The sequence below is a fragment of the Triturus cristatus genome, chromosome 1_2 (genome assembly GCF_964204655.1).
Source record: "Triturus cristatus chromosome 1_2, aTriCri1.1, whole genome shotgun sequence".
Taxonomy (NCBI): Eukaryota; Metazoa; Chordata; class Amphibia; order Caudata; family Salamandridae; genus Triturus; species Triturus cristatus.
Genome location: NC_140580.1, coordinates 686,944,623 through 686,962,552, shown reverse-complemented (window position 1 = coordinate 686,962,552; position 17,930 = coordinate 686,944,623).

Here is a 17,930-nt window from a genome sequence, read left to right as displayed (position 1 = left end):
GGGTATAACTATGAGTGTTGCAGCCCCTGAACTTTGGAGAATGGCTTGATCAAGTATGAACAAGACTGGAGCTACTTCGTGGTCATGAGGGCCTTTGCCAAGGAAGAGACAACTGAAGAGACTAAAGGCTGGGACTGACCCTTGCTGTGTGTTCTGGGGCTTGCCTGCAGTTTGCTGTTTTAACCAAGGAAAGGCTAAAGGGACTTTGATGTGTGCTGTGTCCCCCTGCTTGAAAGGACTTTGCTGTGTGCTGTGTCCTGAAGTAACTTATCCCCAAGGGACCGAGGTGAGCTGGCTCCCTGTTGCGGAAACACAGGAACACAAAAGTTTCCATGAGAGTCTCAGCGGCGCTGTTTGTGTGTGCCTGTTGCAGCCTGAGACCCTCGTAAGGCGTGCCCTGTGAGTCCAAGGAAGGATCAGTGATGCGGTGTGTGTGTGCTTTGTGCAGCCTGAACCCCTTTGTGAGGATTGTCCAGTGATCCTGTGCACTGGAATCCAAGTGAGTCTCATCGACGCTGTGTGCGTGTGCGTTGGGCACCATGAGATCTTTGTGAGGATTTGCCATGTTATCGCGTGCACCGGAATCCAAGTGAGTCTCAATGACGCTGTGTGGGGGTGCGTTGTGCACCGTGAGACCTTTGTGAGAATTTGCCTTGTTATTGTGTGCACCGGAATCCAAGTGAGTCTAATAGACGCTGTGTGCGGGTGCGTTGGGCACCGTGAGACCTTCGTGAGGATTTGCCTTGTTATCGTGTGCACCGGAGTTAAAGTGAGTCTCAGCGATGCTGTGCACATGATCTTCGTGCAGCCTGAGACCTGTGTGTGGAGTGCCCAGTGATTGTGCACCCGAAGCTTAAGGAAGACTCAGCGATGCTGTGTGCGTGTGCTCTGTGACAGCCTGAGTTCTTCGTAACAGTAGCGGCCTGGACCGGCAACCCCGGATGAACTGAGTTTCCGGCCCGAGCCCGCCGTTGCCAATCCACAAAGTTTGCATTGGAGGCCCAGCCACTGGACGAGGAGAATGAGTTTGCGCCCCCAGGTAATGTACGACGACTCCTGGGGAGGGGCGTGGGCTCGGAGGGAGACGCTCTCGGCCTCTCTCTCATTCCGGCAGTGCGAGCCTCTGTTTCAGCTTGTATCGCAGCCCGTATTGCCAAGGGAGTGGCAGTACAGGGGCCGGAGTGTGGAGCTGCACTTTTTAATTACATCGTACCCATTTTAGGGGCAACTGTTGCGAGGCTGACTGCAAGTCAGAAGGTGAGGCGGAGAGACCGCCTGAGGCACAGTGAACGGTGCCTAAGTGTATTACGCATTATTTTGTTTCTGCATAACGGAGTACCTGACTGTTGTATTACACATTGCATCATTTCTGCATAACGGAGTACCTGATTAGAGTATTACGCATTGCATTATTCCTGCATAACAAACTACCTGATAAGTGTATGACACATGTCATTTTATCTGCATAACAAACTACCTGATTGTAGTATGACGCATTGCATTGTTTCTGTATAACAAACTACCTGATTAGTGTATTACGCATTGCCTTATTTCTGCATAACGACATACCTGGTGGGTGTATTACGCATTGCATTATTACCTTGCAAAGGGCCTGCTTGTTGCGTTACACATTGCATTCTTTTTACATTGCAGAGTGTCTGATTGCTGCGTTACGCCTTACAGTATTTTTACATTGCAAACGTGCCTGATTCTATCATTACGAACTGTATAACATGATATTAGGATTACAGGAGAATGTTTAGAAGTGCTAATTAATACCACCAGAACTTACAAGGGCTGGCTGGCATAACAACCGGCCAGGAGGAATATTACAAATACACATATGTTGGATTTATATTGTGTGGTCTTATCGTATATCTTTTTCTATAAAGTTTATACTCGTTTTTATAAAACTCGTGTGAAGTCTATTTGTGGTGTCATCATTGGGTTGTTGTGAGCGTGGTTGCAAATACTTTACGCATTTGCCTTGAAGATAAGCCTGGCTGCTCGTGCCAAGCTACCGAGGTGGTGAGCGGGGCTATCTAAGAAGGTGACCTTCCTTTCCCTGACGTTGGAACGAGGGTCCCTACTTGGCCTAAGGTACCTACCTCAGCCAACCAGAGATCCCGGGTCTAACAATTGTCATCATTAAACTGTTGAGTGAGAGACTGAGCTTGCAACAAGGGTTCTAGTGAAACCACACCCGCAACCACAGAGTTGTTGGCAAGCTACCAAGAGGCAGAACACAAGATGAAACATGCTATTTAATAACGTGTTTTTTTTCCTGGTAGGATTGGAAAGCTCTCACTATAAAAGATCCTACCATCAAAGCAGACTATTTAGTCTGTTTTCAAGTCTGCAATGAAATCCGTACTAGTCTGTCATCTAGAAGAGTAGAGGGCTGTCCGCTGGCCACCCCGGGAACGATCAGGTGTGACGCTTCATTCTATTATGAGAACTGTTCTATGTGTGACAGCTGTTCCTGCACCCCTGGAATCTTGCAAGAAGATGATAGAGAATACACTACAACTGATTGTGTGGAGACAGCATGACTGTCTCACCTGCCAGAGTCTGTGCAGTCTGCTGTGCAGGGTGAAGAAGCTCACTAGGAGGCTAAAAGAAAAAAAGCATTGGAGTAAATGGCTGGAGCCCCACTATTATGAGAGCCGCAGATTTTGTAGGCAAGGAAAACTCACAAAAGGAGACATTTCACACAGGTCAGAATCTGATATGTCATAAAGATGATGTGCATCCAATAATGGAGTTACCTAGGTAGTTGCAATAAGAACACTAGTGTAGAATGGTGAAAGACGGCTTCATAATTGTATTTTTACAGAGCAGCACTAAGACACTAATATAACATTTTGGATCTTAGGTTTAACACTTCTGTGGTCATTAAGTTGGTCTCACAATCAGTGGCGTAACGCAAAATGATGCCCCAATCCAGCAGAATGTGATGAGGGGCCCCTGAGTCTTACATTTTACAGATACTCCTTGGCCTTCAGCTATATAGGGGCCCTCTGAAGGGTAGGGGTCGGGTCCTACTAAAGGGACCTGCATTATACCTCTTTTCCCAACAGCTTAATCAATGCAGACCTTTTGTATGAGCAGGTGTTTGTAAGAAACCCTAGAAGTTTTTAAATTGCGCTGCTGGTTGTGGTGGACACCACAGGCAATTATTGTTGGGAAGCAGGGCTTTCAGGAATTGAGGTGAATTGCAGCGTTTGAGCTGGATGGTGATATTTCTGGTAAATCTGAGGTTTAATATCTTTTTCCCCTAATAGGTCTATGCTCTGATCCCATGTTTGTAACACCAATCTTAGAAATAATGCCTTCATTAGAAGGGTTAAGAAGCATGGAAGTATTAGCTCTTTGTTACTCTTGACGACTGCTAACACTAAACGGTACAAACAATTTAGGATCGTTTGCAACTCCTGCCAAATTAAATATCCAAAAGAAAAATTGAAATTCCCTTTCTAGGTGCACCATAGTGAAACAGGAGTTAGGCGAGAATTTGGCACACACATACACGCTGTGAGATTTTGTAAAATAAAGCTAGAACAACTAATGCTCATTTTAAGAGCTGATTTTCATGCCTGGCACACTTATATTAGTCGATCAATACATTCAATGCACAAACACAGACCACGCTGACAAGCATTAGGACTTCTAATGTATGCAAACATTACAAAACAAATAAAAAAAGGTGTGCTTGTTCATGACAACAGACCATTGGCGTGTGTCTATTCCAAACAATACAATTTAACTGGATGAAGCTTTTACTGGAAAGCAGAGAATTCAAACACCATGTTAAACATACAGACAACTTGGGGACGTGCTTTAGTATATACGGGGAAAGTTCACCCGCCAAAGGTACACCAGAGCACATGCGGTAAACAAAGCAAGAGTCAAAATAAACTGCATACAAAAACAAGATAAATTGGACATTTACAACCAGGCACACTGTCCATGCTACATTCCCAATGAGAAGTTCCATCAGTACGGATACAACACGTTAGTTTGACTGTGGCTCAAAAGGCACAAGTCACAAGTTGTAGGTACCTGCTTATCATCTTCATGAATAACGAGTGACCTGCAGCAACACTACAGCAACCCTCTAACACGGTCATGGCTGCCACATATGTCTTTCATGACAACGGAAGAACATCTTCCATGACAATGAAACTCTCAAACATCTAATGGCACCACCATAATGCATCAAAGCAGACAGCTGGTGAGCTCCCTCCATGGATTGGGACACCACAACTGTACAGAATGTGGCTAGTCCATCCTCCATCTAACAAGGAGATGTCATGTGTTTCCATCTTCTACATCATGTTGAACTCACCACGCCCCATAATATGTCTGTCTGCGAACGCAGCTAGTTCTAACAAGCTGCATAGAAAAGTATAATGCAATGCTTTAGGTTGATGGGAGGCCCCTGCATTCCCTGGAAACAGAACCCTCTGCTGTATGCAGCTGCCAATCTATGGCGCTTCCATACATACATTCAAATATGGACAATCAGCTCTTGAAGGACACATGTTCCACCTCGCACAAAAGGGCACACATCACATACCAAATGTGCAGTCAAATCCAGTCATACGACTTCCATGTATGCATATGCGTTTCTGATGCACATAGCGTGAACGCATTAGAGGGTTGTACACGAGAAGGTGTACTTTAGACAATTAGGCCACAGTGCCAGTGTAGGAAAGAGAAGCCAGAAAAAGAGAAGGCAAGATTTGCCCCAGTGCATTGTGGAGCAAGGAAACAAAAAAAGAAGAGAGTTGTGACAGCGGATTGAGAGGTTGGCAGGAGGAGATACAAATTCTGACCAGTGGATGATCACAACACAATCACAAACGTATTGTTTGGAGATGGAATTTTAAGTCTTTTTGGCAGTGGAGAAAAGACAGAAGTTGCCATGTCTGAATCAGGATTACACTGAAATCCTCAGTGCAAAGCAAGTGAAACCCTAACATTATGTCTCTATTTCCTGCATTTCGGGTCTCAGACCAAAAGATGGTGCTGTTGCGGGTTTTTCATGCGCCACCCGTGATGACATTCATGATTGCCATGTACATTTTGGTGTTTGAATTCATTGCCTTGTATAGAGGTGATGAAATCTAGTGAAAATTGACGAGGAAGACTAGAATAGTGGACAGAAAGGTATTCTGAGTTTCAAATAGTGGTGTATCATGTAGCTGTGACTATTCCCGCACCATCGAATACAAAAACAAAAGATCTATCAACTAATACTTCTGGATGTTGGCAAATTTAATTTCTCATGTAATAGCCACTAAAGGCCAGGCACCATCTTCAGAATTCAAGGTCCATGTGCGGCAATATTTGCTATCCATTTTCCTGCTTGAAAGTGAAGGAGAGATTATTTGCAGAGGGCACACAGAATTATAATGAAGTTGCGTGCTTTATCGGCCGGAGGTCCCCTAAGGTTTGCCTGTAATAATAAAGGTGCCATAATTCCTTTTATGGCAGTTTAAAGTAATATGCACAATGTTAATGTATGGGCGTGAGTGGGCAATATGCCACAGTAAGTCCGTGAATACTTACAATGACAATCATGCATGACATATTTAAAATTAAGTCTGTTTGCAAAGCAAAACCTATCCGGGACAATGTTCAGAAAAGACTTTGTAAGCCAGAAACCATGGGGCATATGTACTAGGGAACTGGCAGAAAGAGGCGTTTGCCTTCCTGACTTAACGCTTCTATCTGCCACTTCTGAAACGCAAGTCTGCACCATACTTACAAGAATATGGTGCAGCCCTGCGTTTCCCACTGCGCTGGCGCTACACTTAGCAGCCTAGAGCCAACGCAGGCACCCTTGCACCATAGTGCAAGAGTGTCTGCATGCAGGGGAAGATTGTTTATATGCAGGAAGGTCCTGTTCCTGCACATAAACAATCTTGAAATGCCCTTTTGTAACTTCTATGTGTGCTGCTTAATGCAGCACGCACAGAAGCTGCTAAACGCCATTTTCAAAAAATGATTTTTAATGTGATGGAAGAGGGACCTTCCTGTACATAAGCAATCAGTGGCCTTTTGCTTTTTTTCATGTGTGCTCGACAACGCAGCACACATTACAAAAAACAGCAAAAACGAGGGAAATTAAACCTTTATTTTCTTTGCGACAGGTTAAGACCAGGTTTACCCTGATTTTAATTCTGGCGCTGCTTCCTATTTAAGCCTCCCTTGTAAATAGGAGGCAAGGTCAGAATCAATGGGTGTTGCGGTGGAATACCCATCGCAACACCCATTGCCCTCCCCTTTCATGCTAAGCATATCGTAAAAGGGGGCTTTATTTACAAGGCAACGTTAAGTCACGTTAAGTGGCTTAATGCTGGCCTGTAAATAAGGCGGATCCCCTAGCGCCATAGGAACGTCAAAAAAAGTGACCCCGTGGTGATAGGGGCTTGTACATATGTCCCTATGTCTCTTTTTTCCTTGATAACTGTATTCGTTAAATTAAATTTGGTGAGGTGCTAACATTCCCTTACCATTTTACTCCTTCGTCTGCATGCAGTGGCTACTGAAAGGAGAAGTGTAGAAAATATGTGCCCGTAACAGGAGTTAGCAACCCCATCAGAGTAATCAAATTTTGGGGGAAATCTACAGATGCGTGGCACTGCACCCTAAGACTGTGATTCCACAGGTAATTCCTCATTCCTCTGGGTTCCAATCATTTGCTGAGTAATTTTCAGCTCCCCCCTAGAATTACTGATGCTACCAGTATCTATAACTCCAAAGGACGGTTTCATGGATGTCAGCCCACCAAAATGCCACAGGTAAAAAAGTGACAACTCACACCCTTTGGCCTTAATGATATCACAGGAAATTATATCATATGAGCTTTGACCCTGAAACTTCCTAGAATTCATATCACATGGCTGTAGCCCTGATGACATCACACTAATTGACACAACTAGAATTCCATCACTGCATGATTAATATAACCATACAACACAGACAAGTGTCTATTTCAGACAACACCTATATTAGGATGCTAACATAACCTTTGAAAGTGCTAGTACTTAATACTTTCCGGTCATTTTAGTGTGTGAGCAAAGCAGGTTAGCCAGACCTTTTCTTTGGGGTTTAAAGAGCATTCATGAAATATTCTTTTCATAATTTGCCAAGCCAATGAAATAAAACACTCCCTTGGAGACAAGCCCATATTTTTCAAATTGTGTTATAGGTGCCCTCCATTGAGCCAGATCAAACACTTTGTCATGGTTGACACCTTATGCCAAACATAGCATACAATATGCCTGTTAGACCTGGCATCCTTGGAGTGGTTTCCCCAGCCTTTTTGCCTCTGACTCCTGTATTTTTGACTGTATGCTTGACTTCTCTTTTGCTGGTTTGTGTACTCTGGGCACTTCACCACTGCTCATCAGTGCTAAAGTGCAAGTACTCCCTGTGTAAATCGTGATTATGATTAGCTTTCCATGATTGGCATATTTGATTTACTGGTAAGTCCCTGGTAAAGTGCACTGTGTGTGCCCCGGGCCTGTAAATGAAATGCTACTAGTAGTGGGCCTGCAGTACTGGTTGTGCCACCCGCGTGAGTAGCCCTGTAAACCTGTCTAAAGGCCTGCCATTGCAGTGTCTGTGAGTGCAGTTTTCAACTGGATTGTCGACCTGGCAAGTGCACCCACTCACCAGGCCCAAACCTTCCCTTTCACTACATGTAAGGCACACGTAAGGTAGGCCCAGGGTACTCCGTATGGGCAGGGTGCAGTGTATGTGAAAGGTAGGACATGTATTGGTGTGTTTTACAATTCCTGATAGTGAAATACTGCCCATTTCGTGTTTCACTATTGCAAGAACTAGCTCCCCCGTTGATTACCATTGGAGTTGCATTGTAACAATTTACAAGTTTAACTTAAAATTGGGCAGAGCTAGAGATTTGGAGTTTGGGCTCTCTGAGCTCAGGATTTAAAAACACATCTTTTAAGGAAGGTGGTTTTTAAATTGTATGGTTTGCTTTATCATCCTGTGCCCCTGTGTGCCTGTTGAATCAATGTTTGGTTTAGCTGGGTTGTTAGTGCAATCACTCTAGACAGTCACACAAAGGGTGCTGAGGAGTGTCCTGGATATCCTGATGGTCCATCACCAGGCTGATGTGTCTTCCTGAGCTAGACTGGTGGGAGGAGTTGTCACTGACATCTGATTTGGGCTGTACCTGGTCTTTCACAGTGCTTTATCCACCCCCTTGTAGTGTGTCTGGAGCCAAGGCAGGGCAAGGCAGGATCTTGTGGACAACAAAACTTTCCTTTGAAGCATGCCTACATCAAAGTCCAAATGGGGTAAAAGTATTGGACCTATAACCCCACATTTGTAGAACACTTATAGACTGAGGAATGTGCCAAAAAGAAGAGATGAAGAGCTGTCAGGAAGGGTACTGCCCCTTTGCTGTGTGTTGCCTTGCTGGGTTGGCCTGCAGTTACTGCTTCTGTCCATGGACAGTGAAAGAACTGGACTTTGCTTTTGAATCCTGCTTTTCCAAGGTTCTCCAAGGGCTTGTGTGTGCTTGACTCCTGTTGAAAGTCTCCTGGCCATCAAAGACTTCACCTGCAGCATCCCTGAACTCCACTGCTGGAACTTCTGACCTGCCAAGTGGTGCAAATTCCAGTTCTAGGCCCTTGGAGGTGGTTCCTGCTGCAAAAGACTTCAAAATCGACACATCACCTTCCAGCGCCTGTTTGGCCAAGCAGCACCTCTGTGCAGGAGAAGTTTCCATGCACCACCACCTTGCTGCTGAAGAAATCGACATAGCACCTGCCTGCATCCTAAAGAGCAGCCACGCTGACTCCACCACAGGTCCTGCTGAGTGGCTGAAAGAATTGATGCAGCACCTGTTTGCTGCCACCACATCAACTTCCAGCGCATCTGTATTTCCACACATCACACCTGTGTGACAAGGTTTCCAATGGATCGCCCCCCAGAGAGGAGTCGCCTCCGAAAATCAACACATCCCTTCTCCTTGCAGTCTAGAATTGATGAAACACTTCTCCTGAGTGCAGCAGAACTGAAGCATCCATTCTCCACGGACTTCAAATCCAACGCATCGCTGTGTTTTCTGATGCTTTCGTCCTTTGCGGCTGTTTGTCGTCTTGTATTTTGATGCATCAAAGGTACTTTGTGTAAAATCAATGCATCCATTCTATGGACAGAATTGCTTAAATGTTTTTAAAGTGATATTTAGAGTTATACATGTTGGATTTTTGTTGTTTTAGTCTAGTTTGGTTAAGTTAAAGATTGTTTATATTTCTGAACTGGTACGGTATCCATTTATAGTGTTTCCACTGTGTTACTGTGTGTGTTATGTACAAATACTTTACACATTGCCTCTGAGATAAACCTGACTGCTCGTGCTTTGCTACCAAGGGGGTGATCAAGGGTTATCTGGGGTGTGTAACTCCCTTACCCCGCGTTAAATCAAGAACGATCAACCAGGGACACAGGAGACGCAGCTATAAAACAGTTGACTTTTATTTCTTAGGTTACAACGGAAGGACCTCAGCCACAGCTGTGCGTCTCAAAACTCCTTCTGTCGCTCAACGCAGGGAGCTCGCCTCAGAACGTTCGCCACTGTGACATTCTACAGCATGTCACAGTGGTGTCAACCAATGTAAACACAGGGGAGGGGTGGGAGGCAAGGCCAGGGTTCCCCCCTGCAGCGGAGGATACCACACATCCCCCTCCTTTACACAACCAAGAACAAATGAACACAAAGGGAGGGAATGTACATGAGTGATTATCTAGTAACGCAATGCTGCAAATACCTCGGGCGGCAACTTTCCTGTGACTTGTCCTGAGGAACCATTCTCAGGAGTATCGCCCATCCTCTGGGTTTTCGCTCCCACCCTCTGGTGTGTTGTCGGTATCTACCGTGGGAGCAGTGTACCTTACCACCCTCCCCAGATTCCAAATCTTCCCCTCTTGGGTCTTGACAGCATTCTTGAATAATTTTACAATTTTGGTAGGCTTAGTGAATTTGGACCAATTTGCTCTGCCAGTGGGTGCTTTGATTTTGACCAGATCGCCCATCTGGAACCTCACGTCTTTGACGGCATGTAGCCTGTCGAACCTGGTCTTCCTATCACTCATGGCTTTATGTTCTCTGTCTCGCCACTGTGACTCCTTAGAGTGGTCGGTCCACCCTTTATACCACTTCATCCAGCCTGGCACGAACCTTGTGTTTGGTTTTCTGGCTCTGAGCAATTAGAATGGTGTCATGTGTCATGCTCATGGTTTGATGAGGGGTCAACCTGTAGGCTTCCAGACGTTTCACAACCTCATCCTTCCAACACAGCCCACTAGCCCTAGCTAGTTGGATCCCCTCCTTGATGGTCTTGTTGAATCGTTCGACCATCCCATTTGTCTCTGGGTGACAAAGTGCACATCGCTTGTGTACAATCCCATTACTCTCAGGGAATTCTCTCATTTCTTTAGAGCAGAGTTGCACCCCATTGTCCGTCAATAAGCTACTTGACAAACCTTCCCTGATGAATACCTCTAGCAGAAAGTCTATGACAACCCTTGTGGTGATCTCTGACACAAATTTCACCTCTGGCCACCTGGAGTATAGATATATGAGTACCAAGATGTAAGGTGTATGATGTTCCCCGGTCAAGGGGCCCACAATGTCCAAGGCTGCATCCACCCATGGACCCACGGGACGGGGCCTACACTGCATGGGTGGTGTGTGCTGTTTTAGGATCTTGTCACTGGCGGAGCATGGCACACAGTCTCTTATCTTCTTCTCGATTTTGATATCCATGCTCGGCCACCAGTAGTCTAGCCACAACCTTTGTTTGGTTTTGATAACTCCCAAGTGCCCCTCATGGGCCTGGGTGACTAAACTCTCTCTTAAGGTCTTGGTGGGGACCTTGTACCTCTGAATAGACAATCATCGTTGAGAGATAGTTCGTTTCTGACCATCCAGAATGGTCTAAGAGGCTCTTCCCGCTTGTCTTGGTACATCCAACCTCCCTTCGTCTTCTCACAAAGTTTCTGTTGGAGCCCGTCAGCTCTGACAGCTTCCTTCCAGATTCCTTCTTCAATGGCTCCTTGAGTGACGACACACACGTTCTCCGCTTGCATTTCTTTATCAGCCTCAATATCCTCCTCTACATCGACTGCTTCATCACTGCCCTCTCTCACCAAGCGAGAAAGACAGTCAGCTGCCAAGTTCCTCACTCCAGGTACGTATTCCACAACAAACGTGTACTCTTAGAGGATCACAGCCCATCGTCTGATCCTATTCGAGATGGAGTCCAGCCCTTTCTTGCTGAAGACTTCGACTAGGTGCTTATGATCGGTCCTCAGGTTAAACTTCATTCCCCACACAAAGTCTCTGAATTTGTTTATGACCCAATGCACCGCTAGTTCTTCCTTCTCGATTACCGAGTAGTTGACTTCGGCCTTACGTAGCGAACGTGATGCAAATGCTATCATTTCCTCCCCTCTTTCTCCGACCTGCATGAGAACTGCTCCCAATCCTTTCGAACTGGCATCGGTGGTCAGCACGGTGTTCCTGCCAGGTATAAACGATTTGAGATTCGGTGCTTCAGCTAGTGCTTTTTGTGTATCTTCAAACTCCTTCTGGCACTCCACACTCCAGTCGAATGTCACCCCTTTCCTGAGCAGGTTGTGAATGGCATATGTGCGTCTGGCAAAATTCTGTACAAATTTAATATAAGACTCCACCATCCCCATGAAGGATTTTATTTCTTCTTTGTTTTTTGGTGGCTCAAGGTTGACAATTGAGCTTTGTAGATCTGGTTTGGGGAGAATACCCTCCGTTGTCACCTTGTGGCCCAGAAACTCCAATTCAGCACAGCCAATCTTGCACTTCTCTTTCTTCACCGTGAGTCCTTGTTCTTTGAATCTTTCCAGGACCTGCCTTAGCCTGACTTCATGTTGTTTGTCATCCCTTCCGAAGATCAGCACATCGTCCTGGTAGCACATGACCCCAGGAATGCCCTTAAGGAGGTTGCTCATTATCCTTTGAAAAGCTGCCGTGGCAGATACTAGTCCAAATGGCATCCGCTTGAATTTGTATGCCACCATGGGTGTTACAAAGGCTCTGAGATCTTGTGAGTCAGGGTGGAGCCTGACTTGGTAGTAGGCTGAGGTCAGGTCCAGAGTGGTGAACACCTTTGCCCCCTCTAGCGTGCTCATCATCTGTGAAATGTTAGGAAGGGGGTACTTGTCAACTATGACTTCCTTGTTTAACGCTCTAAGATCAATGCACAAGCGCACTGTCCCATCCCCCTTCTTGGCTGCAACAATTGGTGCCAACCACTCCGTGGCCTCTACTGGTTCGATCACCTCCAACCTGCACAACATCTCCAACTCCTCATTCACAGCCTCCTGTGTGGAAATGGGTAGATTCCGAACCTTGGCTGAAACTGGCATCCTAAGTTCTCTGTGAAGACCTCCTTGAACTCTTCCTCTATCCCCATCAGGGTCTTCCCCACCTCCTGTACTAGTATCTGGGGATTCTTGTTAGGATTGAGGTAGATGCCTAAGTCTTTTTGGGCCTGCCACCCCAGGATGTTGTCCCCCTTCTTGGACACATACATTTTTGTGACCGTCAACCTGTTCTTGTAGCCTACAGTCCCCCAGAAGTAACCGTTCATTTGTATGGGCTGACCACCATAACCTCCCGGTCGTACATCCATTTTCTGCAGCATTAGTTTACCTTTTGACACTTTCTCAAACTCTTCTGCAGAGATTATTGTCAGTTTGGAACATGAATCAAACATCGCTTGAATCTTAGTTTCTTTCACAGCTATAAAATCTTCGGGGTTGCTCACTGACTCACTGACTCACCCTGTACCTGTAACACAATCTCATCACAGACATGGGCGGTACCATCTCTACTCTGTTTCCTGTAGCTGGCATTGCTTCTGCAGCATTGTGTGAAGTGTCCCTTCCTTCCACACTTGTTGCATGTTGTTTTTAGGGCGGGACACTCCCTGTCATTCGCCATGTGACCCGGTGTGCCACACCTGTAACAGTTCCCTTTGAAGCCCCAACTTCCCTTAACTTCTTTCTGTTCCTTTTTTTGCCCTTTGACTGCGAGTACACTTTCATTCTCGACAGAGCCTTCACTCACGTTGGCTTTCCCTTCACTATCCTGCTTTATGTCTCTCACACAAAGCATCATGTGCTCGACTTGTTTCGCTACAATGAGCACCTCCCCAAGGGGCGGGTCATATTTTAGCCATAACTCTTCACGTACACGCTCAGTCTTATAAGTTAGGAGAAATTGGTCATGTATCTGCTCCTCACACGCTTCCTCAAACTTGCACATAGCTGCCAACTTGCGCAGCTCAGAGACAAACTCCTCTACCGTTTCTCCCTCCTTCTGTCCTCTCCTTCTAAAATGGTAACGTTCCATAATTGTGCTTATCTTTGGCAAGAAATGGATGTCTAGTTTTTTCAGACTTATCTCATATTCATTCAATTCATTCTAGGAAGATGTTCTAGTATCTCTTGCCCTTCAGCACCCAGGTAATGCATCAGCAAAGCCACTTTCCTTTCAGGCCACAAATTCGGTCCACATACTACTGCGTAGTTCTGGAACACCTTTTTCCATTTATTCCACTTGAGGGTTGGCTCCCCTGGAGTGGACAGAAAAAATGGCGGAAGTGTGATATTCTGCATTGCGGCTAATGTGCACTGTGATAAATGACATGGAAAAGGAAAATAACGGGGGGTGCCCTGCGATGTTTTCCCGTGGCAATCAGTCAAACATGCAAGGTACCTTATTCTACCAGACCTTCACACTTCACTGATCTGACCAAAAATATGCAGTGGACCACAATATATCACGAATAGATTGAAACCACTTTCAGTAGCACAGGAGTTTTTACGAGTGACAGAGCTCCCTCACGCTCTGCTCGTCGAGTTTGGCAAAATATTTACTTTCTGAAATCGAGGAAACGCATCCACATCTCCTCCGTGACCGCCATCTAGGCAGCAGGCTAGCCCTCCCTGAAGTTCGTCCACACGCTAGCATACGAAGGTGACCCCTGCTCCTGTAAATGTCTCCCAGTGGTGTTGACACTGTGTGCGATATTGCTGTTGCCAACTTGTGAGGGGAACATTGTGTCAGACAGCGAGACCAGTAGCTGTCCACAACTCCGCTTGGCAGCCCCAACCTAGGGTTCCCTGGTAAAATCACTAGAAGAGCTGTGATTGTCAGCGCGACCGACAGGAGGACATGCGTAGGGACGGGTTCTCCTTTACGACCCACAATCTTCCCCTCAGAGCGGGCGCGACATACCAGGCAGGGTGAAACTTTTCCCAGTCACTCCGCAGGGTTTCCTTACACCTAGTCGACGATGGCTGTGCCAGTCAGCGTGACGGGACCGGCTTATTTCTTTGCTGCCCACTGCCATGAAGGAAAAATAATTCACACCAACACCTCGGGCACACACTACCCGGCCCCAGAGTGTCCACCCAGGAAAGGCAGGCTTCGCTGAGCTGTCCCACCAGCAGAAATCACACTGTGGGACGCGAGGAGGGCAAAGCGGGACTCACAATGCTGCCTCAAGACACGCACCACTCTGACGATCTTCTCAACACACCGCCACACTGGTATGGCACATGCCTGGTGAGGTGCCTCCAGCCTCTGTCCTTCCTCCTCTGCGCCACAGCACCACTCGCCCCTGCAACAGCATAAGTAACTAGCAGTCTGGGATGCAAACGGTGAGTAACCGATACTTCCAAACGTGAGATTGAACAAGTCTCTGGCAGAAGGTAAGTGATTTATTTTCTTTCCTCACACCTTTAATTATTCTTCTGCACTCGTCTTGTAAAATACGATCCACTCCTTTCAGCATACATTTCCCAACAGGCAGTAGGAAACTATCCTCACGTACTCACGGTACTGAAGTAGTATACCATCGGAGTTTTCAGCGTGGTGAGGTCACCTTCTCTTGCGCTCCTCTCCTCTCACATCCCATCCTTCGTCGCCGGTGTTAAATCAAGAATGATCAACCAGGGACACAGGAGACGCAGCTATAAAACAGTTGACTTTTATTTCTTAGGTTACAACGAAAGGACCGCAGCCACAGCTGTTCATCTCGAAACTCCTTCTGTCGCTCCATGCAGAACGTTCGCCACTGTGACATTCTACAGCATGTCACAGTGGTGTCAACCAATGTAAACACATGGGAGGGGGTGGGTGGCAAGGCCAGGATTCCCCCTGTAGCGGAGGATACCAAACTCCGACTAGAAGGAAGGGTTCCTACTTGGATAGGGTGTATACCACTGGAAACTAGAGACCCCCATTTCTAACAGTGCCATTGCCAGAATGTTGCTATTATTGCCCTTTATATACCATTCATTATCCTTATGTAAAGATTTACCTAAGTGTGCTGTGGGCAATATGTTGCCATGGTTGCCCTCTCCCTTCTGCCACGGTTGTCCTTTTTTATACCAAGAATGACCTCTGGTGTCCTAGCATCAGCATTTTGCCTTGGGTACCCCCATCGCAATAGCTTCCTCAAGTATGCCAGCATTTTTTCACAGGGGCCCAATATACCAGGAATTAACTTTAGTATGTCAATCGTACTTTTTGCCATAGCTGCCTTTTATGCCAAGAATTATCTTTAGTATGCCAGTATTTTATCACAGCCTGTGTTGCTAAGAAGTGTCTCCAGTATGGCAGTACCAGTACTTTGCAAGTGGTGCCTTTATAAGCCAACAAGTGTGCCTGTGCCAACAGGAGACTCTCAAGATCAACAGCACATTCTTATCCTCACTTTCACTCACCCATATTTTCTCATGCACTCATACTCACTGCACTCATTCCTACCCCTGCTCACTCATTTTCACTTATTCTGACTCACTCACTCATTCTCACTCAGTTACACTTAGCCACTGTCACTTGCTTTAACTCACATTCATTCTCACTCACACTCTCTAATACTCCCTCGCCCTCTTTCTTGGTCATTCTTACTCAGTCATTTGCAGTCACTCTTATTCTCACTCAATCCTTCTCACTGCTGACTCACTCATAATCACTGATACTCAATCACACTCATTCTCTGACTCAGCCACTTTCAGTCACACACACATGCAAACGCACATGCTCATACTTAGACAAGTTCTCTCTTATGTGAGCAGACTCTCATCCACAAGCATGCAACAATATACATTTTAAAGCGTTTTTACATATCTCACCTGCCACCACAGGTCATCTTCTAGCTAATTGTGCTCCAACACTCGAATGCACATTTTTAATACACGTATACCAAATAATATAATATTATTCCCTGTTACCTGTAACAGTGCCCTACCACTGTGTTCTTAGCACTGATTTTGCCACTTGTCTAGGCCAGGACTTGTAAAGGTAGTCTAAGGGGTCGCAAGGTTCAAGCTAGAGTTGCATCTGCGACCCCATGATGCCCTTAATAATGTGTATGTCAGTGTGATAACATTTCAATGAGTGCCTAAATCAAGCACTCCATTTTTGTTGACCCTGTCTGTGCTTGCACATTTTGTTTACTGGTCATTAATGGCCCTGTGCTCTGCTTTGCCTGTCCAACTGACTTCTGTAAATTGATGCATGACAACAACCCCCTAATTTTGGCTGCACCGCAGTGAGACTTCTTGCTTTCACATCTGCACTGTACTTGCATATTAAAATGTCAGCAGGTTTGCTCTTCCTTATACAATGCGGCATTCCGCAGCCAGGGCTTCTCATTCCCAGACATATGGAGGAGCTAAATCTGGACGAGGTTCTGTAGACAATCGGCCCATTAGGTTCCCCTAATGTATGCAATAAGCCACCTTTATAATTAGAGATTAATGTCATGCATGAAAATTATACTTAATGAGACCCTGTCGGAGTAAGTGGAGGCGATACCTGCGATCTGAGAGTGGAGGTGTGGTGTGGAACAATTCCCCCTGGTGCGTGGTGTGGTTCCCGGCAGCGCGAACATTCCCTGCCCGGACTACAGTCCCCAGCAGCACTCGCGGCGGATCCGGAAGCCGCAGGACACTTTGGCGCGCCCGGAGGCGCTTAAATTGCAGCAACGCCGCTGACAGAGCGGGAGACCCCGTCGGAGTAAGTGGAGGCGATACCTGCGATCTGAGAGTGGAGGTGTGGTGTGGAACAATTCCCCCTGGTGCGTGGTGTGGTTCCCGGCAGCGCGAACATTCCCTGCCCGGACTACAGTCCCCAGCAGCACTCGCGGCGGATCCGGAAGCCGCAGGACACTTTGGCGCGCCCGGAGGCGCTTAAATTGCAGCAACGCCGCTGACAGAGCGGGAGACCCTGTCGGAGTAAGTGGAGGCGATACCTGCGATCTGAGAGTGGAGGTGTGGTGTGGAACAATTCCCCCTGGTGCGTGGTGTGGTTCCCGGCAGCGCGAACATTCCCTGCCCGGACTACAGTCCCCAGCAGCACTCGCGGCGGATCCGGAAGCCGCAGGACACTTTGGCGCGCCCGGAGGCGCTTAAATTGCAGCAACGCCACCGCCTCGCGGGTCCGCGCGCGGGGCCGCGCCGGGCTAAGCCCGGGCAAAGGGCGGGCCCTCTTAGGCCCTCAGAGGCCGAGTGAGGCTGGGCTGGGCCCCCTCCCATTGGCGTGTGATCGTGGGACACCATTTTTTATCTATAAACGGACCTCACCCATTAGGTAAAACTGTTACAACTTCTTTTTGTTTGCAGTTATCTTAGTGCAGATATTAGGGGGCGGGCTGTATCTGTATTCCTTTACAGTAGATAATGAGCTCCAAAACTTGCAAAAGGAATGGGGGATTGGGGACTCTAGACAGTTATCTAAAACACGCTGAATCTGCCATTGTAAAAGAAATAGCGTCAGTGGAACGCAGACTATCACTCGAACCCCCCAGGTTAGTTGCATCTTGCATTCCTCC